This window comes from Phascolarctos cinereus, unplaced genomic scaffold (genome assembly GCF_003287225.1).
Source record: "Phascolarctos cinereus isolate Bilbo 61053 unplaced genomic scaffold, phaCin_HiC Scaffold_7;HRSCAF=346, whole genome shotgun sequence".
In the NCBI taxonomy this organism is placed as follows: Eukaryota; Metazoa; Chordata; class Mammalia; order Diprotodontia; family Phascolarctidae; genus Phascolarctos; species Phascolarctos cinereus.
The window spans coordinates 187,481,406-187,506,871 of NW_027556180.1; the positions used below are offsets into that span (position 1 = coordinate 187,481,406).

General features: G+C 36.0%; 1 long non-coding RNA gene across 2 annotated transcripts in view; it reads right to left on the bottom strand.

Moving 5' to 3' along the window:
* Positions 1-20,823: 20,823 nt before the first annotated feature.
* Positions 20,824-25,466, bottom strand: part of LOC110201824 (uncharacterized) — a 582,260-nt gene continuing 577,617 nt past the window's right edge. For both annotated transcript variants that reach the window (XR_013483436.1, XR_013483435.1), the window contains exons 4-5: positions 21,431-21,563; positions 20,824-20,897 (exon numbers count right to left, since the gene is read on the bottom strand). This is a non-coding gene — a long non-coding RNA (uncharacterized LOC110201824). The remainder of the gene's footprint in view (positions 20,898-21,430; positions 21,564-25,466) is intronic.

The following is a 25,466-nucleotide window of genomic DNA, read 5'->3' on the forward strand; positions in this document are numbered from 1 at the left end:
CCTCATTGGCTTTTTGACCTCTTTTGCCATTTGGGTTAGGCTATTTTTTAAGTTGTTATTTTCTTTAGTAGTTTTTGGGTTTCCTTTAGCAAGCTATTGACTTATTTTTCATTATTTTCTTGAATCACTCTCAATTCTCTTCCCAGTTTTTCCTCTACTTCTCTTACTTGCTTCTTAAAATCCTTTTTGAGGTCTTCCATGGCCTGAGACTGATTCATATTTTTCTTGGAGGCTTTGGATGTAGGAGTTTTAACTTTGTTGTCTTCTTCTGGTTATATGTTTTGTTCTTCTTTGTCACCAAAGTAAGATTCTATGGTCTGACTCTTTTTGCTCGTGTTCCCAGCCAATTACTTGACTATTAAATTCTTTGTTAATGTAGGGGTCTGCTTCTAGTGTGGAAATTTACTTTCCCAAGCTTCAGTGGTTTTGTGCAGCTGTTTCCAGAGATACTTTTAGGGACCTGTAAATTTTCATTTCTTCCAAGGTGGTATGATCAAGGGTGAGGTGTTTACTCTTTTCCTGGCTTGGGCTGTGGTCTATGAGTGACCACAAGCACTCTTTTCTGCCTTGGAACTGTGAGGAGGAGTCCCAATCCACCAACACTACAAGTTCCACCACACCAGCACTCCTCCTTGCCCCAGGACCACCACCCATAACTGCAACCCAGATCTAAGCACAGGCAAAACAAGAGAATTCTGCCTCAGCACCAGCAAAGAGATCCCTGCAATCCCACTCTGATCAACTGCTCAATCCCCCTCCATCTGGAGGCTGAGAGCTCTGGAATCAGCCACTGTCCTGGGGCTGGGTCTGGACCAAGGTCCTCTTCCACTGAGGTCAGACAGATCTTTCCTACTTGCCTTCTAAGATGTTTTTGGTGTTTGTGGGTTGAGAAGTCTGGAAACCACCACATCTCCCCTTGATTCAGACCCCTGAGGCCTGCTCCAGGTTCACTGAAGCCCTGGTCTTGCCTGCATGGCCCACGCTGACGTGTACTCTTCTCCCAGCCTGGCTCAACAGACCTTTCCCATCGACCATCCAGGTTGTCTTGTGCTGGAAATTTGTTTCAATCTGTATTTTGTGGGTTCTGCTGCTCTAGAATTTGTTTAGAGCCATTTTTACAGGTATTTGGAAGGGTGTGGGGGAGAGCTCAAGGAAGTCACTGTTTTTACTCCACCATCTTGACTCCACCCCCTGAGAATGTGTTAACTTTAAGGATGATCAGGAAAGGCTTCTCATAGAATATAAAATATAAGCTGGGACTTGAAGGAAGTCAGAATGCAGAACATGGGGAGGGAGTGAATTCTGGGCCTGAGGAAAAACAGTGGAAATGTCCAGAGTTGAGAAATGAGATTGAGTTTCTTGTGTGGGGAACAGTAAGGAAACTAGTGTCACTGGATTAAAGAGTGACCACAGAAGAAAACTGAGAGAGAAAGTTTTAAGAAGCCTGGAAAGATTGGAAAGGACTATATAATAAAAAAAAAGTTAAAAAACCAAACAGAAGATTTTTATCACTGATCCTAAAGGTGATATTGAGACCCATGGAGTTTATTTAATGGAGTGAAGGGGTGACACGATCAGACTTTTACTTCAGGAAGGTCAATTTAATAGCTGAGTAGAACATCTACTAGAATGGGAAAAGAGAGACTATAAAGCTACCGTAGAAGTGGTGTGATGTGATGTGGGCCTGCACCAGAAAACTGGGAGTGACAGAGTTGAGAAGAGACATATAGGAGAGATGTTGAAAAAGTACAGTAAGACTTGGAAATTGATTGGATACATAGGGTTGAGGTGAGAGAAAGTTATGAGTGGTGAATAACATGTAGGTTGTTAGATTAGTTGACTATGAAGATGATATTGCTGTCCACACTAAAGGGAAAGTCAGGAAGAAGAGACTTTTTTGGGGGGAATGATGATTTCATTTTTTTGATTTATGGTGTCCATGGGACATCTAATTTAAGATGTCCAAGAGGCAGTGGGAAACATGAGAGTAAAAGTTAGGAGATAGGTTAGGGCTAAATGAGTAGATCCGAGATTCATAAGCATAGAGATTATTATTAAATCCATGGGAGCTGGGAATCACCAAGAGAAACATTAAATAGGAAAGAAAAGGAGAAGGTAGAGGAGAAAGTTCTGGAGAATCCAGGCTGTTAGAGGGTGTGAGCTGGATAAAAACTAGCAAAGAATCTTTTAGAATAGACAGACAGGTAGAAGGAAAAACAAGATATAGTTGTGTCATTGAAGCCTAAAGAGAAGAAAGTGTCAAGTAAAAGAGAATGACAAATGGTACCAGTGGCTACAAAGTGGTTAAGAAGGATAATGATTCATAAGAAAGTAGATGTTAAAGGGGACTTTGCTGGGTAAGATGGGTTAGAATGGGATCACTTTTGCATGTAGAGGGGGTTGTTTTGGCAAGAAGGGCCACTTCTTCATATGGTTGTTGTCCTTCATTCTTGAAGAGAATCAAAATGACATCACTATGCTGAGGTCAAGATACAGTGTGTCCAACTATGCCTGATCATACCAATAACAGCTCACAAGTCTCTACCATAGGTTGGGCAAAAATGGTCTATATGAACATTTGGAGTGGAAATGTCTCCAAATTTGTGCATCTCACATTTCTTTTGAGCTGCTACAATTCTGCTTTGCTCGTAGAATACAGAAACTTCTTGATGCAGGCATGCTATGTTGGGTGGTCCTGTGCCAGTATCTCCCATGTCTCACAATCAATTCCAAAGTTCTTCAGAGAGACCTTGGGAGTGTCCTTGTATCACTTCTTCTGAGCTCCATGTGAGCATTTGCCTTGCATAAGTTATCTATAAAATAGTCTTTTAGGCAAACATGTTTGCCACTCAAACAAATGTAGCTAGCTCATCAGAGCTGTGCTCTCTGAAGTAGTGTTTGAATGCTTGGCAGTTCAGTTCAAGCAAAGATCTCAACATCTGGTATCTTATTTTGCCAGGCGATCTTCAGAATCTTACTAAAGAAATTCAAATGGAAGTGATTCAGTTTCTTGTCATGGTGATCAGAGATTTTCCAGGTTTCACAGGCATATGACAGTGAGGTCAGCACAACAGCTCTATATACCTTCAGTTTGATAGATGGTCTTCTCTCTTTTCTCCCACACTTTCCTCTGGAGTCTCCCAAACATTGGGTTAGCTGAAACACTGAACTGACTATGTGTGAGTCAACCTTATCATCTACATGACATTCCTAAAAAGTATACTGCCAAAGTAAATGAACTTATCTACAGGGTTCAAAACTTCTCCATTTGCTGTAACTGATGGTTCCCTGTATAAATAGTGTAGTGTTGGCTGGTGGAGAACCTCTGTTTTCTTCATGTTAATTTTTACGCAAAAATTAGCACAAGCAGCAAAGAAAAGATCCATACTTTGTTGGATCTCAGCCTCAGAGGCTACACTGAGTGCACAATCATCTGTGAATAAAGTCATGCAGCAAATCTCCCTCCACTTTAGTCTTGGCTTGTAGCCTTTTCAAGTTAAATAACTTACTGTCAGTGTGGTAACTGACCTTGATACCATTTTCATCCTCATTAAAAACATCTGACAATACTGATGAAAACATAATGCTAAAAAGCACTGGAGTAAGCATATGGCCCTTCTTCACTCCACTGGTGACTGGGAAAGCATGACATCAATGTCTACTATCCAGAATTCATGTGAGTATGACATCATTTTGCCATAATTTACAGTATCAAAGGCCTTGGTCAGTTGAAGAACATTGTGTATAGACCTGTCTTCTGCTCCTGGCATTTCTCTTGGAGTTCAGCAGCAACAGCATATCAACATTTCTTGTCCCTTTCTGAACCCACACTGGCTCTCAGGTAGATGAATATTTTCCAAGTGAAGCATCAACCTGTTAAGAAGGACTCTAACAAAAATCCTGCTTTCGATGACTAAGAGAGAGACACCCCTTCCCTTATTGTTGCAGGACAAACTATTTCCTTTTCCTTTATAGAGATGGACAATGGAGGCATCTTCGAACTCCTGGGTGATAACCTCATCTTGGTATCATAACCCAGAGAATTTCCATCAGCTTTTATGTGAGTAGTAGATCCCCTGCCTTGCAAATCTCAGATGGAATAAAATCAGCACTGGGTGCTTTGGCAGACAAGAGGAGCCTAATGACATTCAAAACCTCTTCTTCATTTGGAAGTTCAGCTAGAGAGGGACTGATTTTTGTTGAGTTAAACAGTTAATACCTTCAACATTGATCAATGATGGTCTGTTGAGAATATTGTGGAAGTGTTCAGCCCATCTCTTCAGAATCATGTCTTTATCACAAATCAATGTGGTTTCATCAGCACTGAACTATTGAGATGTAGATCTTTGGCCCATAAATAGCCTTCAAAGAATCATAAAAGTTCTTTGGATTGTTACTATCAGTGTAAAACTTCATCTGCCTTCTTACTGACCCAAGAATCCTGCATCTCTAAGCTTCACTTTCACTTTACTTTTGATGAAGTTAAATGCTGCCTTCTTAGACACAGATAAACTATCCTGAAGGCAAACCATGTAGGGTTCTCATTTTTCATTTGGTAGCTTCTGAATTTCCCCATCATTTTCATAAAAATAATTTTGATGTTTGTGAGTAATCTGGCCCAGGTGAAATAATGCAATGCTGTACACTAAATCACCCACTCCTTTTCTGCTCCACTGCTGCCATGTGTGTGTTGACTCAACTTTCCCTCCAAGCTAGCAATGAAGCATTTATGCTCCTAGAAGCACTCTAATTTGTTGACATTGTTTTTTGGTAGTCATCTTGCCTTGGAGCTGCTGCTTTTGTTGAATGTGAATGCTTAGCTTGGAGAGGATAAATCTATGATCAGTCCAGCACTCTGTGGCACATATCACCTTCATCATGCCCACATCCTGTTTGTCTCTTCTCCTCATAATGTCACAGCCTAATAAATGTCAATGATTGCTGCAAGGGTACATTCATAAAATTGTATTGAATTTAGTAAACAAAATACAGTGTTGATGATGAGCAGGTCATAGACACACAAGTCTCCAGTAATAAGTGACTATTGCTATTGCTGTTTCCAACTCCATTCCTCCCAAAGACTCCTTGCCATATTTGATAGTCTGTGCCTAATCTGATGCCAAAGTCACCCAGCTTGTCCTCTTTTAGCATACTGATGATGTGGCTCTCCAGGTCTTCTTAAAATTTTTCTTAGAAAAAACAGATATAATTGAATCACTCTTGTGTGTAGAGAGGTTTGCTTTGGCAAGAAGGGCCACATCTTCATGTGAGAAAAGAGTGAATGAAGAAATAGTGTTAGAAGGCAACTAAATTATGTGAGATGAGGAGTAGGGGTTAAGGAGATGCTCTGAGTGAATGTCCTCATTTGTTTTCAATTTATAATTTGATATATAGTGCTTAAATTGGAATCAGAGAAGACCTGAGTTCAATTCCCACCTGTAAAACTTATTTAATAATAACTCTGGGCAACTTACTTAATGTCTGAGGTGCCATTATTTCATTGATGAAATTAATTCAATACCAGTAGCATATATCTCACAGTACCATTGTGAGAAATGAAATAAAGTACATAAACTGCACTTCAAAACTCAAAGCATCTTAAGATGTCAACTATTATTTATTATTCTCATTTTTATTTAATGAAGTACAACTAGAAATAAGCTTAGAACCAACAATTATCATTAAATTATTCTTCAATCCATCAATTAATCAATAAATATTATTAAGCACTTAAGTTGTACCAGGCATTGTGCTAGTCCATGCCATTAGAAAACACATCTGAAAATGTCTATGCCATCAAAGAGCTTAATACTTTTACTAAAATTGAATAAAAACTTTGGGTTCTAAGTCTATTTTTGTAAACTTGCTGAAAGAATATTTTAAATAATTGTAATATATAGCTAAATTTTTATTGATATTCTTTGGATGGTTATTTTTATGGAGGTCATTCCAATTCCCATAGCATGCAGTCACATAAAATAGGCAATCACTTTAATGAGTTTTGTCTTTTTTGAAAGAGAACAATATTAAAGTTGGTCCCCTAAATAAAATTCAGTATGGTGCATTAGGAAACACAGTCTGCACATTAATATAGATGATAGCTGAAATTGAAAGGAAACTGATCTGCATTGTATAAAATGAACAAATTTGCATTTGTCACAGTTAAAGGAAAGGTTCTGAATTAAAAATATTTAATGTTAAATACACATATCTGTTATTCATCCACATTTTTCTAAGAGGGTAAATTATTGACATTATCTACTCCAAGAGAGAATAAGTTCCACATAAGAAGCCTTTGAAAAATCAACACAATGTAAAATGAATGTTAGCAGCTGTTGGTACCTACATCTACACTATTTTTAGGTTCACTGACATTAAATGTCAAGAGAAGATATCTTAACTGACTTTTTGGTCTCTATGATCAAAATGCTCGATAAATAAAGGGTATGCTCTAAGACAGCAGCATGGCATGAGGAAAGGACACTGGATTTGGAGTCAGAAAACCAATATTTGAAGCACAATTTTTCTACTTACTGCCCATGTGACCAATAGAAAAGTCTCTCAAGCTCTCTGGGCCTCACTTTTCTCATCTATAAAATAAGAACTTAACTACACAATAGTTAAGACACTTTTCTTCTCTAAATCCTATGATCTTATCACTTGTTTTATCATGTGCCTCTTTGTTTATGTCCTCATTTATCTGCCTCTTTTGAGTTCCTTATCTATGCATAGTATATCATGTAATTTATAGTATCTTTCTTTGTTTCAATCCACATAATTAAGGAATTTTCCACAGACAAAATTGTTTTCTTCATGAAATTTGATTGAACCATTATGCTGCACTGTTATTTCCAGACATTTCTATCCATATCTTGAAATTTTGAACCAGGGCAAAGTTTACAATGAAACAACCTTGTAATTATTTGGCAACAGTAAATTCAAAAGTCATTTTAGATGATAGTTTTAAAAAGTTAACTCTTAATGTGTAATAAGTGATACTACATCAGTGACAAATCACTTTGGACTGATGACTTGTTAAAATAAGCAATACATAATTGTCTCAAAAATTTTACTGTTATAGGATTTATAATTTATAGCATTTGTGATTGTATTTGAAATATTGATTCACATCTTTTCAAATCAGTGACAACCAGAACTATTACCTTCTGAAATGAATGTATATTTATAGGAAATTATCCATATGAAAACAGAGTGGAGAGACAAAAGCTGTTTGCTCTGTTCTTTCTGTCACCCATCTGATGACCTCCCTGAATCACTTTATTTCCTTAATACAAAATTTCTACTAAGGATTCTTTAGCACTTTTTTAAGTCTGCACAACATGAAGCCATAATGCACCCCTAATTTCATAACATCTTATTGTCATATGAAGAAGGATATCTATTTTCTTTAGAAGAAGAAATTACTTTTTGCTTCCAGAGTAGTTAAAGTAGGTAATTCAACAGTACATGGTGAATTCTTCAGACTGTTTATACACACACACACACACACACACCACACACACACACACACACACACACACAGTGCCACAGTAGTACTCTTTTCTTGGAACTTTGCCCCTGCAGCCCTTTCCTCTGAACTTCCACTTTAAGGAAAGTACAAAGGCCAGTAATGTCCTTCATTCCTCTTTGGCTCCATCTCTAACTCTCAAGATATCTTTCTCCATAATTTCATCTCCCAGAAAGTTTTTCCTACATTCATCTCTCTCTAGCCTGATGGCTTTCAGCTTCCTTTGGTAGTTAGGTGTCAATGCTGGGCCTGGAGTCAGGATGTCCTGATTTCAAATCCAGCCTCAAATACTTTGTAACTGTTTAGCCACTAACTGACTCACTTTCTTAAAATGTAAAATATTGACAATAATAATACCTAACAAAAGGGTGTTGTGAGTATTAAAAGAGATAACATTTGTAAAGTGCTTAGCATAATTCATGACACATAGTAGGTGCTTAATAAATACTCATTCCTTTCTTTTCCCCATTCTTTTTAGGTGCTGTCTTACCCCATTAGAATGTAAGACTTTAATTGCCACCTGGAAGCATAATACCTTATTAGCAAAAATGAATACTTGAAATAGAGAGCTACTAGATGGCAGGCTCAAATAAGCTCTTGTCTGCCATCTTCCATTTATACCAGGCACTATTTGGTACTTTCCCTGGGTACTAAAATTCTGATTTGGATGTAAACTGATCTTTTTCAACTCACTGGTCACTGCTGAATTTTCCAAATGTGTTGGCATATTGAGTGCAGCACTTTAATAGCATTATCTTTTAGAATTTTAAATAGCTCAGCTGGAATTCCATCACTTCCACTAACCTTATGCTTCCAAGGGCCCACTTGACTTTATTCTGCAGGATGTCTGGCTCTAGATTAGTAAACACACAATCTTTATCAGTGATAGTAAGATCTTTCTTGTTCAGTTATTTTGCGTATTCTCACTTCTTCTTAATCTCTTCTGATTCTGTTAAATCTCTCCCATTTTTATCTATTATCATGCCCATTTTTGCTTATTATTCCAATTATCTTTTCATTTCCTACTATAGCATTCCAATCTCCTCTGATTAACGTGACTTTTTTTGGGTGTTATTTCTAGAAGATATTGTAGGTCTTCATAGAACTGATCAATTTTGGCCTCTTCAGCATCTGTGTTTGGAGGACAGACTTATATTACTGTGATGTTGGATTGTTTGCCTTGGATTCAAACAGATATTATTCTGTCATTTTTTTGAGATTATACCTCAGTTCTACTTTTCTTACCCTTTATTGATTATGAAGGTTACTTCATTTCTTCCAAGGAATTCTTGCCAACCACAGTATATGTAGTGATCATCTGAATTAAATTTACCCATTTCTGTTGATTTGAGTCCACCAACACCCAGGATGCCAATGTTTAATCTTTCCATCTTCCTTTTGACCATATCCAATTTATTTTGATTCATAGATCTCACATTTCAGGTTCCTATGCAATATTGTTCTTTAAAGCATAAAATTTTCCTTTTGTCAATAGACACATCTGTAGCTGAGTTTCTTTCCAGCTTTGGCCCATCCACTTCATAGCACTAGAGCTACTTTTAGTTGTCCTCCACTCTTCCCCTGTAGAATATTGGATACCTTCCAATCTGAAGGGCTCATCTTTTAATGTCATCTCTTTTAGTTTCCTTCTGGAGGGTATGCAGAGTTTTATATTCAATTGAGCATAGTTCCAAATTATTCTCCAAAATGGGTGAAGTAGTTCACAACTATACTAACACTGCATTAGTTTCACAGTTTTTCCATACCTACCCACCCAGCACATTTCATTAAGAAAAATGTCAGAAAAGAAATTCTGTCATGTTATTAGTCAATCTAACACCTATGGGGTGATATCTCAGAGTTGTTTTAACTCACATTTCTCTAAGCAGTAGTGATTTAGGGCATTCTTCCCTTTGACTAATGCTAGCTTTGATTTCTTCTGAAAACTGCCTCTTCATATGTTTTGACTATTTATCAGCTGGGGAATGGTCCTAATTTGTATTCATTTGACTCTGTGTTTGAGAAATGAGGCTTTTATCAGAGAAACTTGCTATGAAACAGTTTCCCTAATTTTCCTTTTTTTCTTCTTATTCTGCTGCTTCAGTTTTGTTTGTGCAAAAGCTTTTTAATTTCATGCAATGCAAAATATCCATTTTATATCCTATAATCCTCTCTATCTCTTATTTTATGATAAACTCTTCCCTTATCCATAGAACTGATAGGTTCATTTTTTCATGCTGTTCTAATTTACTTATGATATCACTCTTTATGTCAAAATGGCTTGGTATACAAGCACAAGCATGAAACAAGCCTTACTCACAAATAGTTTACATTCAAATATATTATGTATCCACTTGAAGTCATAACCCCAATTCTAAATAAATCCACAAAACTCATCCATGTTAATCTAATCAGAGGTAGTGTTGCGTATTCAATAGAAAGCTGACCCCAGATGCAGGAAAATCCAGGTTCATGTCACGCTTTCCTTGATACATACTAGGTTTGTGAGTCTGGAAAAGTCATAACTTGAAATGGATTTGTTATCTTATTGACTTAGGTATCTAGTACTGCTGATTGAAACCTGTAGTGCTCTCATCATTTGGAATTCAAAATGTTACAAAAATGAATATTGAAAACTATGTATAATTGGAAAAAATGCTATTATAAAAAAAGAAATCGATAATTCTTGCACACACATAGGCATGTTAGAAATAAGAATGGATAGAAAAACTTGTGGGGGGCAGAGTCAAGATGGTGGAATAAAAGCACTGACTTGTTTGAGCTCTCCCCCAAACCCCTCCAAATACCTGTAAAAATGGCTCTAAACAAATTCTAGAGCAGCAGAACCCACAAAAAGACAGAGTGAAACAAATTTCTAGCCCAAAACAACCTGGATGGTTGATTGGAAAGGTCTGTTGTGTGGGGCTGGGAGGAGTATGGTTCAGCGTGGGCCACACAGTTAAAGACCAGAGTAGCCCTCACAGGACTGAATCACTAGCAGCTGTAGTGGTTTCCAAACTTGTCAACCCACAAACACCAAAGACAACTTAGAAGGTCAGTTGGAAAGGTCTGTCTGACTTCGGTGGGAGAGGAGCTTGGTCCAGCCCCAGTCAGAGCATAGGAGGCCACTGCTTCCAGAGCTCTTGGCCTACAGACAGAAGTGGGGGGATCTAGTGGCTGATCAGAGGGGGTTACAGGGACCTCTTTGCTGGTGCTGAGGCAAAATTCTCTTGCTTTGCCTGTGCTTGGATCTGGGTTGAAGTTCTGGATGGCAGTCCTGGGGTTAGGAGGAGTGCTGGCATGATGGAGCTTGTGGTGACAGTGAAGTGGGAATCCTCCTCACAGTTCCAAGCTGGAAAAGAGTGCTTGTGGTCACTCATAGACCAGAAGACAGGCCAGGAAAGGAGTAAACACCTCACCTTTGATCATAGCACCCTGCAAGAACCAAAAATTTATACATCCCTAGAAGTATCTCTGAAAACAGCTGCACAAAACCCCAGAAGCTTGGGACAGTACATTCTCCACACTGGAAGCAGACCACTACCTTAACTATGAGTTTAAAATTCAGATACTTGTCTGGGATCATGAGCAAACAGCACAAAAGAAGTCAGACCACAGAATCCAAAAAGCCAATGAGTCATTCCAAATAACAACAAAAAAAGTGCCTGGATAGGATCTATCATCAAGGAAAACTGCCCTGGGTCCTAGAACCAGAGGGTAAAATAGTCATTGAAAGAATCACTGATCACCTCCTGGAAGAGACACCCAAAGGAAAACACCTACGAATATTACAGCCAAATTCCAGAGTTCCCAGGTCAAGGAGAAAATATTGCAAGCAGCCAGAAAGAAACAATTCAAGTATTGTGGAAACACAATCAAGATAACACAAGATTTAGTGGCTTCTACATTAAGGGACCAGAGAGCTTAGAATATAGTATTCCGGAGGGCAGAGGAACTAGGATTACAAACAAGAATCACCTACCCAGAAAAACTGAATATATAATCTTTCAGGGGGAAAAATGGACATTCAGTGAAATAGAGGACTTTCAAGCATTCCTGATGAAAAGACCAGAGCTGAATAGAAAATTTGACTTTCAAATATAAGACTCAAGAGAAGCATGAAAAGGTAAACAGGAAAGAGAAATCATAAGGGACTTATTAAAGTTGAACTGTTTACCTTTTCTACTTGGAAAGATGATATTTGTGACTCATGAGACCTTTCTCAGTATTAGGGTAGTTGGAAGGAATATATATGGACAGAAGGCACAGGGTGAGTTGAATATCAAAGGATGATATCTAAAAAACAAAATTAAAGGGTGAGATAGGGTTGTACTGGGAGAAGAAAGGGAGAGCTATAATGGGGTAAATGATCACACATAAAAGAGGAGAGAAAAAGCTTTTACCCTGGAGGGGAAGAAGGGGGAGAGAATAAATTAATCTTTTTCTAATCAGATCTGGCTTAAGGAGGGGAATAACATTCACACTCAATTGGGTATGGAAATCTACCTCATCCTATAGAAAAATAGGGGGGAAGAGGATAAGAGAGGGGGAAATAATAGAAGGGAGGGCAGATTGGGGAAGGGATAATCAGAAGCAAACACTTTTGAGGAGGGACAGGGTGAAAGGAGAGAATAGAATAAATGGGGTGGGATAGGATGAAGGGAAATGTAGTTACTTTTTCACAACATGCTTATTATGGAAGTGCTTTGCATGACTACACATATATAACCTGTATCGAGTTGCTTGCCTGCTCAATTAGAGTGGGTGGGCCTATCTTTCTAAAATCAATATTCTCCTGGTGATACTATATGTCTATGAGAAACAGGATTTCATGTTTTCTGAAGAATAGGAATAATGGAAAGAGCCCATATGAAGAGCATGAAGAGCCTACAACACATACCTGTCAAAAGAACCCATGTAAAAGAAGTGGAATAAAGGATGTCATTCACTGATGACATAGCCATAAAAGAAGTTAAGTTGTGTGGTAAGAGCAGTGGATGAATAATGTATGTGTTCCTTTTGAATTTCTACAATGTCAAGTGATCTAGAGGAAAATCTCAAGGATTTTGGGACAACATCCTATGTAGGATTTATAGAAAAATGTGGACAAAATGTGTTTATGATGAGAGCACTACAGGTTTCAATCAGCAGTACTAGATACCTAAATCAATAAGATAACAAATCCATTTCAAGTTATGACTTTTCCAGACTCACAAACCTAGTATGTATCAAGGAAAGCGTGACATGAACCTGGATTTTCCTGCATCTGGGGTCAGCTTTCTATTGAATATGCAACACTACCTCTGATTAGATTAACATGGATGAGTTTTGTGGATTTATTTAGAATTGGGGTTATGACTTCAAGTGGATACATAATATATTTGAATGTAAACTATTTGTGAGTAAGGCTTGTTTCATGCTTGTGCTTGTATACCAAGCCATTTTGACATAAAGAGTGATATCATAAGTAAATTAGAACAGCATGAAAAAATGAACCTATCAGTTCTATGGATAAGGGAAGAGTTTATCATAAAATAAGAGATAGAGAGGATTATAGGATATAAAATGGATATTTTGCATTGCATGAAATTAAAAAGCTTTTGCACAAACAAAACTGAAGCAGCAGAATAAGAAGAAAAAAAGGAAAATTAGGGAAACTGTTTCATAGCAAGTTTCTCTGATAAAAGCCTCATTTCTCAAACACAGAGTCAAATGAATACAAATTAGGACCATTCCCCAGCTGATAAATAGTCAAAACATATGAAGAGGCAGTTTTCAGAAGAAATCAAAGCTAGCATTAGTCAAAGGGAAGAATGCCCTAAATCACTACTGCTTAGAGAAATGTGAATTAAAACAACTCTGAGATATCACCCCATAGGTGTTAGATTGACTAATAACATGACAGAATTTCTTTTCTGACATTTTTCTTAATGAAATGTGCTGGTGGGTAGGTATGTGTGAAACTAATGCAGTGTTAGTATAGTTGTGAACTACTTCACCCATTTTGGAGAATAATTTGGAACTATGCTCAATTGAATATAAAACTCTGCATACCCTCCAGAAGGAAACTAAAAGAGATGACATTAAAAGATGAGCCCTTCAGATTGGAAGGTATCCAATATTCTACAGGGGAAGAGTGGAGGACAACTAAAAGTAGCTCTAGTGCTATGAAGTGGATGGGCCAAAGCTGGAAAGAAACTCAGCTACAGATGTGTCTATTGACAAAAGGAAAATTTTATGCTTTAAAGAACAAGCATAGGAACCTGAAATGTGAGATCTATGAATCAAAATAAATTGGATATGGTCAAAAGGAAGATGGAAAGATTAAACATTGGCATCTGGTGTTGGACTCAAATCAACAGAAATGGGTAAATTTAATTCAGATGATCACTACATATACTATGGTTGGCAAGAATTCCTTGGAAGAAATGAAGTAACCTTCATAGTCAATAATATTTCTAACATGCCTATGTGTGTGCAAGAATTATCGATTTCTTTTTTTATAATAGCATTTTTTCCAATTATATATAGTTTTCAATATTCATTTTTGTAACATTTTGAATTCCAAATTTTTCCCCTTTCCTCCCTTCTTACTCCCCTCCCCAAGACAGCAAGCAATCTGATATAGGTTATACATGTACAATCATGTTAAACATATTTCCACATTAATCATGTTGTGAAAGAAGAATCAGAACAAAAGAGGGGGAAAAAAGCATGAGGAAGAAAAAGAAAATAAAAAATGATAATAGTATGTTTTTATCTGCATTCAGACTCCATAGTTCTTTCTCTGTATGTGGTTAGCTTTTTCCATCACAAGTCTTTTTGGATTGTATCTGATCATTGTATTGCTGAGAAGAGCTGTCATTCATAGTTGATCATCACAAAATCTTGTTATTACTGTGCACAATGTACAAACTCTACTAGTGGGGAACTTCAACCTCTACTTCTCAGAACTAGATAAATATTACCACAAAATAAACAGGAAAGAATTTAAGGAGGTGAAAACAATTTAGGAAAGTTTGATATATTAGACAGGATAGACCTTGGAGAATTTGTACAGGAAATGTAGGGCTGGTTCAATATTGCGAAAACTATCAGCGTAACTGACCATATCAATAAAAAAACTAATAGAAACCATGTGATATTTCAATAGAGGCAGAAAAAGCTCTTTACCATTCCTATTCCTGTTAAAAAAAAAAACCTAGAGAGCATAGTAATAAATGGAGTTTTCCTTAATATGGTAAGTAATACCTATCTAAAAGCATTAGCAAGCATTATACATAATGGGGGGTAAGCTAGAATCATTCCCAATAAGATCAGGGGTGAAACAAGGGTGGCCATTTATCACCTCTATTATTCAATATTGTACTAGAAATGTTAGCTTTAGCAATAAGAGAGGAAATAAAAATTGAAGAAATTAGAATAGACAAATGAGAAATAAAACTATCACTCCTTGTAGATGATATGATGGTATACTTAAAGAATCCTAGAGAATCAACTAAAAACCTTCTTGAAAAATTAACCATTTTAGCAAAGTTGACAGATATATTAAGGAAAACTCCATTTATTACTAGTATAGTTTGGCTATTTCTTCCTGTAATTCACTTAACTTCTCCTCTAAGTATTTGGATGCTATATCACTTGTGGCATATATGTTTAGTATTGATATTATTTCATTGTCTATGGTACGTTTAGTAAGATTTAGTTTCCTTTCTTATTTATTTTTCATTAAATACTTTTACTTTGTCTGAGATCAGAATTGCTACCCTTACTTTTTCTTTTATTTTTTTACTTCAGTTGAAACATAATCTATTCTGCTCCAGCCTTTTACCTTCACTCTGTGTGTGTCTCTCTGCTTCAAATATGTAAACAACATATTGTAGGATTATGGTTTTTAATCCACTCTGTTATCCACTTCTGTTTTATGGGAGAGTTCATCTCATTCACATTCACAGCTATGATTACTAATTGTTTATTTTATAAATATTTATTTTATAAATGTTTATTTATCCATCCTTCTTTCCCCCCATTTATACTTTTCTTTTTCTTTTCACCATGTTCCTCCTCACCAGTGTTTTGCTTCTGTCCACCACCTCCCTCAATCTGCTCTCCCTTCTATCAGTTTCCCATTTCCCTTTTCTTTCTCCTTTGCCCACTTACTCCTCTATATAGTTAGATAAATTTCTATACCCAACTGAGTGTTTACGATATTCCCTCTTTGAGTCAAATCTGATCAGAGAAAGGATCAAACAATGCTCACTCCCTCCCTTCTTTCTTTTGTTATAAGTTTTTTACACCTCTTCATGTGATAAAATTTATCCTGTTCTGCCTCTCCTTTTCCTCTTCCCCCAGTACAATCTTTTTCCCCCTTAATTTTTTTATATCATTGCATCAAAGTCTACTTATACCTATACTCTCTGTCCATATATACTCTTTCTTACTAACCTAATAGAAATACAGTTCTTAAGAGTTACAAGCACCTTCCTGTGTAGGGACAAAAATAGTCTAATCCTATTGAATATTTTTTTTTCTTTCCTGTCTACCTTTTTCAAATTTTCTGTTCAGCTCTGGTCTTTTCATCAGGAAATTTTGAAAGTCCCCTTTTTACATTCACTATCCCATCTTTTCTCCTGAAAGAATATGCTTAGTTTTGCTGAGTAGTTGAATCTTGGTTGTAATCTGAGCTTCTTTGCCTCCCAGAATACTGCTAAATACTGTGTAATCCTGACAGTGGCTCCTTGATATCTGAATTGTTTATTTCTGTCTGCTTACAGTATTTTCTTCTTGACCTGATAATTCTGTAATATTCTTTGGGGTTTTCATTTTGGGATCTTTTTTAGGAGGTGTTCAGTGAATTCTTTCAATGACTTTCAATGACTCTGGTTCTAGGATATGAAGGCAGTTTTCCTTGATAATTTCTTCAAAGATGCTGTCCAGACTTTTTTTTTTATCATGGCCTTCAAGTAGTCCAAAAGTTCTTAAATTCTCTCTCCTGGATCTATTTTCCACATCAGCTGTTTTTCCAATGAGATATTTTATATTTTCTTCTATTTTTTCACTCTTTTGATTTTGTTTGACTGATTCTTGAGAGTCATTAGCTTCTACTTGCCCAATTCTAATTTTTAAGGAATTGTTTTTTACAGTCAATTTTTCTGTTTTTTTTTCCAAAGTGTTGACTCCCTTTTCATAATTCTCCTGCATAATGCTTTTCTTTTCCAAATTTTTCTTCTAGCTCTCTTACTTGATTTTAAAATCCTTTTTAGACTCTTTCAAGAGAACTTTTTGGGCTTAGAACCAATTCATATTCCATTTTAAGGCTTCACATGTAGTGATTTTGACATTTTTGGCCTTTTCTAATTTCTGTATTTTGTTTTTCCCTGTTGCCATAGTAGCTTTCTATGGTCAAGGTTCTTTTCTGATTCTTATTCATTTTTCAGCCTATTTCCTGACTTTTAAAGTTGAGTCTGCTCCTGGGAGGCCCTATTCAAAGCTTCTTATGCTAGGGGACCTGGGTCCTGGTCACTGGCTTTCCATGCCAGGGCCTCAGGTGCTTGCAGCTTGTCCACTGTGCTGGGTGTGGCCTTGCCTTGTTACACCCACGCCAGGTTTTTGTCCTTGCCATTTGCCTTCTTTGCTGGGGCAGGAGGCCTCACAACAGGACTAAGGGGCCTCAAGTGCTGATCTGCGCTGTGGCTAAAAGTCTCAGCTGACTTGTCCAGGCACCACCTGTGTTGGGCTGTGTTACCCTTTTACCCAAGTAAGGTAGACCTTTTCTGAAGACCTTCTAAATTATTTTAAGCTGGAAAATTGTTTCATTACATCTTTTTTGTGGGTTCTGTTGCTCCAGAATCCATTCAGAGTCTTGATTTAACATTGTTTTTGAGGAAAACTGTGCCAGTTCAAGCAACTTTCTGGCCTCTCTCCACCATCTTGGCTCTGCCCCCATTATCATTTTCCTTAAAGTAATATACACACTAGTGAGAGAACCATAGCTCTACTCAGCTTCTTTCACCACCACCTAGACCCATCATTGTTTTTTCACTCAAGTGGGCTCCATGCTAGCCTCCACTCATGTGTCATGGATATCTCTTTCCAACACCTAGATTGTTTTGTTGTCTCTGCTACTCCAGGTTTTGATTTGTTTGGAGGGGATTGTTGGGAAACTTTGGCTGAGTATTTTCTCTCCCCTACCATCTTGGCTCCACCCTGCTTTTAAAATCCCAGGGTTCTCTACTGACCATAAAAAGTGAACTAGTCAAACTAGCCAAAAGACTGATGGTTCTCATTTGCTTAAGAACAATTATTCTGAATATGGGTGCATGGGGACAGCTAAGCTAAGCTAAGTATGGGTGCAAGGGAGCAGTGGATAGAGTGTCATGCCTAAAGTCAGGAAGACTCAGCTTCCTGAGTTCAAATCTAGCCTCAAACAAATACTAGCTTGTGACCCAGGGCAAGTCACTTAACCCTGTTTGCCCCAGTTTCCTCATTTGTAAAGGAATGGCTCCTTTGCCATTATCTTTGCAAAGGAAATCCCAAATGGGGTCACAAAGAGTCAGATACAACTGAAACAACTGAACAAAAACAACATAGGCATATGGAGAAAATAAAAATTATAATGTCTTATCCCTCATTCAAAGCAGTCAAAAGGTAATGCAGTGTCAGTTGATAATTCTCAAGATTGGTAAGCAGGAAGCCACCTAATAACTCACAAATGTTATGAAACAAGTCACACACACAGAGAAATTCCATAAAGTAAAGAAACAGTTCTAAAAATAACATTTATGACAAAAATATGGTTTTGTTACCTAAACCAAGGAGAACAAAGATGGGGAAAGAAAACTATAGACTAATTTATTTAATGAATATCGATGCAAAAAAAAATGCCGGCAAAGGGATCATAGCAATATATCACAAAGATGTATAATTTGACCAGTTGGGGTTATACCAAAAATCAAGGACTGGTTTGAAAAAAAAATATCAGCATAATTGACCATATCAGTAATAAAAACAACAAAAATCATATGATTATTTCAATTGTTGCAGAAAAAGCCATTGACAAAATAAAATACTCATTCCTATTAAAAGTAATAGAAAGCATAGGAATCAATGGAACCCTGGCAATAATAAACAGTATATATCTAAAACCAAGAGCAAACACTATTTTTAATGGGGATAAACATGGAGCCCTCCCAATAAAATCAAGGGTGAATCAAGGGTATCCATTATCACCATGACTATTCAATAAGAAAAAATAAAGACATGAAAATAGCTAATTAAGAAATGAAACTATCACTCTTTGTAGATGATATAATTGTATACTCAAAGAACCATAGAGAATTAACTAAAAAAAAAGTTGAAACAATTAACAGCTTTAGCAAAGTTGCAGGATATAAAATGAAACCATATAAATCATCAGTGTATCTACATACTATCAACAAAACCCAGCAGGAAAAATTAGAAAGGGAAATTCCATTTAAAATAATGTAAAATACTCAGGAATCTACCTGGCATGATAAATCCAGGGAATATATGAACACAGAATATATGAGCACAATTCCAAAATATTTTTCACACAAATAATATCAGATTACAATTAGAAAGATATTAATTGATCATGGGTAGACTGAGCTAACATAAGAAAAATTACAGTTATATTTAAGTTAATTTACTTATGCAATGTCAAGCCAATCAAACTACCAAAGTTTGGTATAAACTACCAAAATTTCCTCCCTATGCTTGAAAAGCTGGAAGATCAAAAAGTTAAAAATATCAAGGGAATAAATGAAAGAAAATGTAAAGGAAGACTAGCTAGAAGTATCATATTTCAAACTTATATTACAAAGTGGTAATCAGCAAAAACAGTGTGATAAAGAAATAGAATGCTAAGTCAGTGAAATAGATTAAATACACAATACACATTAGGAAGGCCATAATAATCTATTGTTTGATAAACCCAAAGGTTTGGGGTAAGAATTCACCATTTTACAAAATTTGCTGAGAAAACGGAAAAGTAGGTTGGCAGAAAGTAGGCATAGATCAACATCTCACACTGAATATCCGTATAAGATCAAAATGGATGAATAATTTAGATGTAAAGTACGATATCATAAATAAATTAGGGGAACATGAGAAAATGTACCTGTCAGATCTATGGATAAGGAAGAGTTGATGACCAATCAAGAGATAGAGAAGATTATGGGAAGTAAAATGGATAATTCTGATTTCATGAAAATTAAAAGCTTTTGCACGAATTTTATGCTACCACAGTTAGAAGGAAAACAGAAACTGGGGAAATATTTTTACAGCAAGTTTCTCTAACAAAAGCCTAATTTCTTAAATGTATAGGAAACTCAGCTAAATACATAAAAATAAGAGCCATTGTCCAGTTGGTAAAAGGTGAAGGGATATAAACAGCCAGTTTTTCAAGACTGAATTTCTTCTTCTGAAAATTGACTGTTCATATCCATATGGGAAAAAATAGTCTAAAGCACAACTGATTACAGAAATGCAAATTAAAATAATTCTGAGATAATATCTCAAATCTATCAGATTGGCTAAAATGACACAAAAGGAAAGTAACAAATGCTAGAAGGATTGTTGAAAAATTGGGACACTAATACAATGTTAGCAGCATTTTGAACTAGTCAAGCCATTCCAGATAACAACAGAAAAAGAGCCTGGATAGGATCTATCAAGAAATCAAGGAAAACTGCCCTGGGTCCTAGAACCAGAGGGTAAAATAGTCATTGAAAGAATCACTGATCACCTCCTGAAAGAGATCCCAAATTGAAAACACAAAGGAACAGTGTAGACAAATTCCAGAATTATCAGGTCAAGGAGAAAATACCGCAAGCAGCCAAAAAGAAACAATTCAAATATCGTGGAACCACAGACAGAATTATGCAGGACCTTGTAGCTTCTACATTAAAAGACGGGAGGACTTGGAACATGATATTCCATAAGGCAAAGGAGCTTGGATTACAACCAAGATTCAACTACCCAGCAAAATTGAGCATAATCTTTCAGTGAAGGAGATGCATATTCAATGAAATAGGGGACTTCCAGGCTTTCCTGATGAAAAGACAAGAGACCAGTGGAAAATTTGATCTTCAAATACAAGGTTCAAGAGAGTCATAAACAGATCCTGCAACACAAAGCCCAAAAGAAAACATGAAAATAGATTGGCTTATATGGATAAAAGAAAAATGATAATCAAAGATGTAATTCCATGTAGTACCATCATCAGAAACAACCATTGTCAAAGTGGAGCCAAGATGAAGGATAAAGGTATAGACTTACCTGAGCTGTCCTCAAACCCTTTGGAACACCTTCAAATAATTCTCTAAAACAAATTCTGGAGCTGCAGAACCTGCAAAAGGATAGTGTGAAATAATTTTCAAGCCCAAGACAACTTAAAATGTCAAGAAGAAAAGCCTGTCATACAGAGTGAGAATGAAGTGCATTCCAGAACAGGCCATCCCACACAGACCAGGGTCCCATCAAATCTGGAGCAGGCCTTAGGGGCCACTGACTGTGCAGCGACAGCAGCTGCTTCTAGAGCTCAGCCCCCAGATGGTAAAGCTTCTCTTTGTTGGCACTGGCGCAGGATTCTGTTGCTTTGCCCACACTTGGATGCAGGTTGCAGTCCTGGCTAGCAGTCCCAGGGCAAGGAAGAACATTAGCACACCAGAGCTTGTGGCACAGTTCCAGGGCAGAAAAGATTGCTCATCCTTAGATCTTAAGGAGAACTGTCTTGGTAGAACTGTCATTTACTCATGTTCTGACTCTTAAAGTGACTTGCCTAGGGTTACACATCTACTAAGTTTCTAAGATTAGATTTGAATTTAGGAGGATGAATCTTCCTGACTTCAGGCCAAGAACTTTATCCACTTTGCCACCTACCTGGCCAATGAGAGAGTTCTTAGAACACACAAAGCTATGGACCAGAAGCAGTTCAAAAAAAACCAATTCATTTCTTCTCTGTTCTGTGGGATGAAGTAAGGGCAGTGACAGGATAATTTATTGAACACCAGTCCTAAATAATTATGATAAAAAAATTATTTCAATAAAATTTATACCAGGTAAAAATAAAAACCCCCAATTAAATACCAAATTAGAAATACTGAAAACCAAAGGAGAGATTAATAAAATTGAAATCAAGAAAACTATTGAGCTAATAAATAAAATTAAGAGCTTGTTTTATGGAAAAAACAATAAAATAGCTAAATCTTAGGTTATTTTGATTTTTAAAAAAGAAAGAAGAAAACCAAATTACCAGTATAAAAATGAAAAGGGAGAATTCACCACCAATGAAGAGGAAATTAAAACAATGATTAGAAACTAACTGTTTTGCACACTGTATGCCAATGAATTTAACAATCATAGTGAAATGGATGAATATTTAAAAAATATATAAATTAGCCAGATTAACAGAAAAGGAAATAAAATACTTCAATAATCCCATTTCAGAAAAAGAAATTAACAAGCCATCAATGAACTCCCTAGGAAAACTCTCCAGGGCCAGATGGGTTTACAAGTGAATTCTCTCAAGCATTTAAAGAACAATTAATTCCAATACTATACAGATCATTTGGGAAAATAAACAAAGGAGTCCTACCAAATTCTTTTTATGATACAAATGAGGTACTGATATCTAAACTATGAAGAGCCAAAACAGAGAAAGAAAATTATAGGCCAATTTCCCTAATGGCTATAGCTACAAATTTTTAAAATAAAACATTAGCAAAAAGATTACAGCAACTTATCTTGAGAATAATACACTATGACCAAGTAGGATTAATACCAGAAATTCAGGACTGATTGAATATTAGGAAAACTAGCAGCATAATTGACCATATCAACAATAAAACTAACAGAAATCATATAATTATCTCAATAGATGTAGAAAAAGCTTTTGACAAAATACAACAGCCATTCCTATTAAAAACATTAGAGAGCATAGGAATAAATGTAGTTTTCCTTAAGATGATAAGTAGCATTTACCTAAAAACTATCAACAAGCATTATATCTAATGGGGGTAAGTTAGAGGCATTTCCAATAAGATCAGTGGTGAAACAAGGATGTCCATTATCACCACTGTTATTCAATGTGGTACTAGAAGTGTTAGGTTTAGCAATAACAGAATAAAAATAAATTGAAGGAATTAGAATAAGGAAAGAAGAAACAAAGCTATCACTCTTAGAAGATGATATGATGACACATTGAGAGAAACCTAGAGAATCAAGTAAAAAACTACTTGAAATAATAAACAACTTTAGCCAATTTGCAGGATATAAAAGAAACCCAAATAAATTATCAGCATTTCTATATATTACTAACAAAGCCCAACATCAAGAGATAGAAATGGAAATTCCATTTAAAGTTACTATAGACATTAGAAAATATTTGGGAGTCTACTGCCAAAACAAACCCAGGAACTATATGAACTCAATTACAAAACACTTCACACAAAAAAAGTCAGATCTAAGTAATTGAAAAAAAAATCAGTTGCTCATGGGTAGGCCGAGCTAATAGAATAAAAATTACAATCCTGCCAAAATTAATTTACTTATTCAGTGCCATACAAATTAAAGTACTAAAAAAAATTTTGTAAAACTAGAAAAAAATAATAACAAAATTAATCAGGAAGAACAAAAGTTTCAGAATATCAAGAGAATTAGTGAAAAGAAATTTGAGGGAAGGTTGCTTAGCCATATCACATCTTAAATTGTATTATGAAGCAGCAATCATCAAAACTGCTTGGTACTGGCTAAGAAATGGAGTGGTGGATCAGTGGAATAGGTTAGGTATGCAAGACACAGTAATTAATGACTATAGTAATTATTTTTTTATTTACCCAAAGGTTCCTGCTTCTGAGATAGCAACTCACTATTTGCCAAAAAACTGCTAGGAAAACTGGAAAATAGCATGGCAAAAACTAGGCATAGACCAACATCTTATACCATATGCCAAAATAAAATCAAAATGTGTATGTGATTTATATATAAGGGCTGATACTATAAACAAACTGGGAGAGCAAGGAATACTTTACCTCTAAGATTTATGGAGCACAAAAGAATTTATAACCAAACAAGAGATGGACAACATTATGAAATGCAAAATGGATAATTTTGACTACAGTAAATTGAAAAGGTTTTGCATAAAGCCAATGTGACCAAGTTTAGGAGAGAAGCAGAAAACTGGGAAATTTTCACAACCAGTGTCTCTGATAAAGGCCTCATTTCTAAAATATATAAAAAACGGAGTCAAATTTATAAGAATACAAATCATTCCCCAATTGACAAATGGCAGTTTTCAGGTGAAGAAAGTAAAGCCATCTCTAATCATACAAAACTAAATGTTCTAAATCACTCTTGATTAGAGAAATGCAAATCAAAATGAATCTGAAGTACCACATCACACCCATCAGATTGTGATTGGCTAACATGACAAAACAGGAAAATGTTAAATGCCAGAGAAGATTTGGGAAAATTGGAACCCTAATGTATTGTTGGTGGAGTTGTGAATTGATCCAATCATTCTGGAGAGCAATTTGGAACTACTCCCAAAAGGCTATAAAACTATGCATATCCTTTGACCTAGCAATCCCACTTCCAGGTCTGTATCCCAAAGAGGTCATAAAAATGGGGGAAAGGGACCCACATGTACAAAAATATTTATAGCAGCTCTTTTTGTGGTGGCAAAGGAAATTGAGGGGATGCTCAGCAATTGTGGACAAGTTGTGGTATATGAATGGAATGGAATATTATTGTGGTATAAGAAATAAGGAGCAGGTGGACTTCAGAAAAACCTGGAAAGACTTACATGAAATGATGCCGAGTGAAGTGAGAAGAACCAGGAAAAAATTGTACACAGCAGCCACATTGTGTGATGACTAACTTTTATAGACTTATCTTTTCTTAGCAATGCAAGGTTCTAAGACAACTCCAAAAGACTCATGTCAAAAAAAAATGCTCCCAAATCCAGAAAAAGAACTATGGAGTCTAAATGCAAATCAAAGCATATTATTTGCTTTCCCTTTTTTCTTTTTTTTTTCTTTTTTTCCCATGGTTTCTCCTATTGGTTCTAATTTTTCTTTACCACACGACTAATATGAAAATAGGTTTAATATGAATGTATATATTAAGCCTATATCAATTTACACACCATCTTTGGATGGGAGTAGGGGAGACATGGGGAGAAAAATTGGAACTTAAAATCTTATGGAAGTGAATGTTGAAAAGTAAAAATAAATAATTTTTTAAAAAATGAAGTAAGCAAAACCAGGAGAATATTATACATAGTAACAGCAATATTATAAGGATGATCAACTGTGAAAGACTTAGCTACACTGACCAAGACAATGATCTAAGACAATTCCAAAGGACCCATAATGAAAAATGCTATGTACCACCAGAGAGAGAACTGATGAACTCTGAATACAGAATGATGCATACTTTTTTAACTTTATTTTTTCTTTTGTTTGTTGTCTATTTTATTTTGCAACATAGCTAATAAGGAAATACATTTTGCATTATTTCAAATGTATTTTACATATATATAATTGCTTGCCTTCTAAAGGAGGGAGGAGAAGCAGTAGGGAAGGAGAGAATTTAGAACTATTTTTTAATTGAGTGTTATTTTTTGACATGTAATTGAGGAATATTTAATGATATAAAATTATATTTTAAAAAAAGAAAAAAAGGACATTGTCACTGATTCTCAGATCTAGGATAGATTTTGAAATATAGAGAGGATTCTGGAAAGATCATAGACAGTGTCAGAAAATTCCAAGCTTTCCAGATTTCTCCCACAAACTAGAGTAAATGGTGCCTCAGGGCAAATATAGAGAGGTTAAAAAATAAACAAAAGTTGGGGTGTAACAGTAGTCCTCCCAGGAAAACTGGAAGAAAATAAAAGAACAGAGTAAAAAGTGTG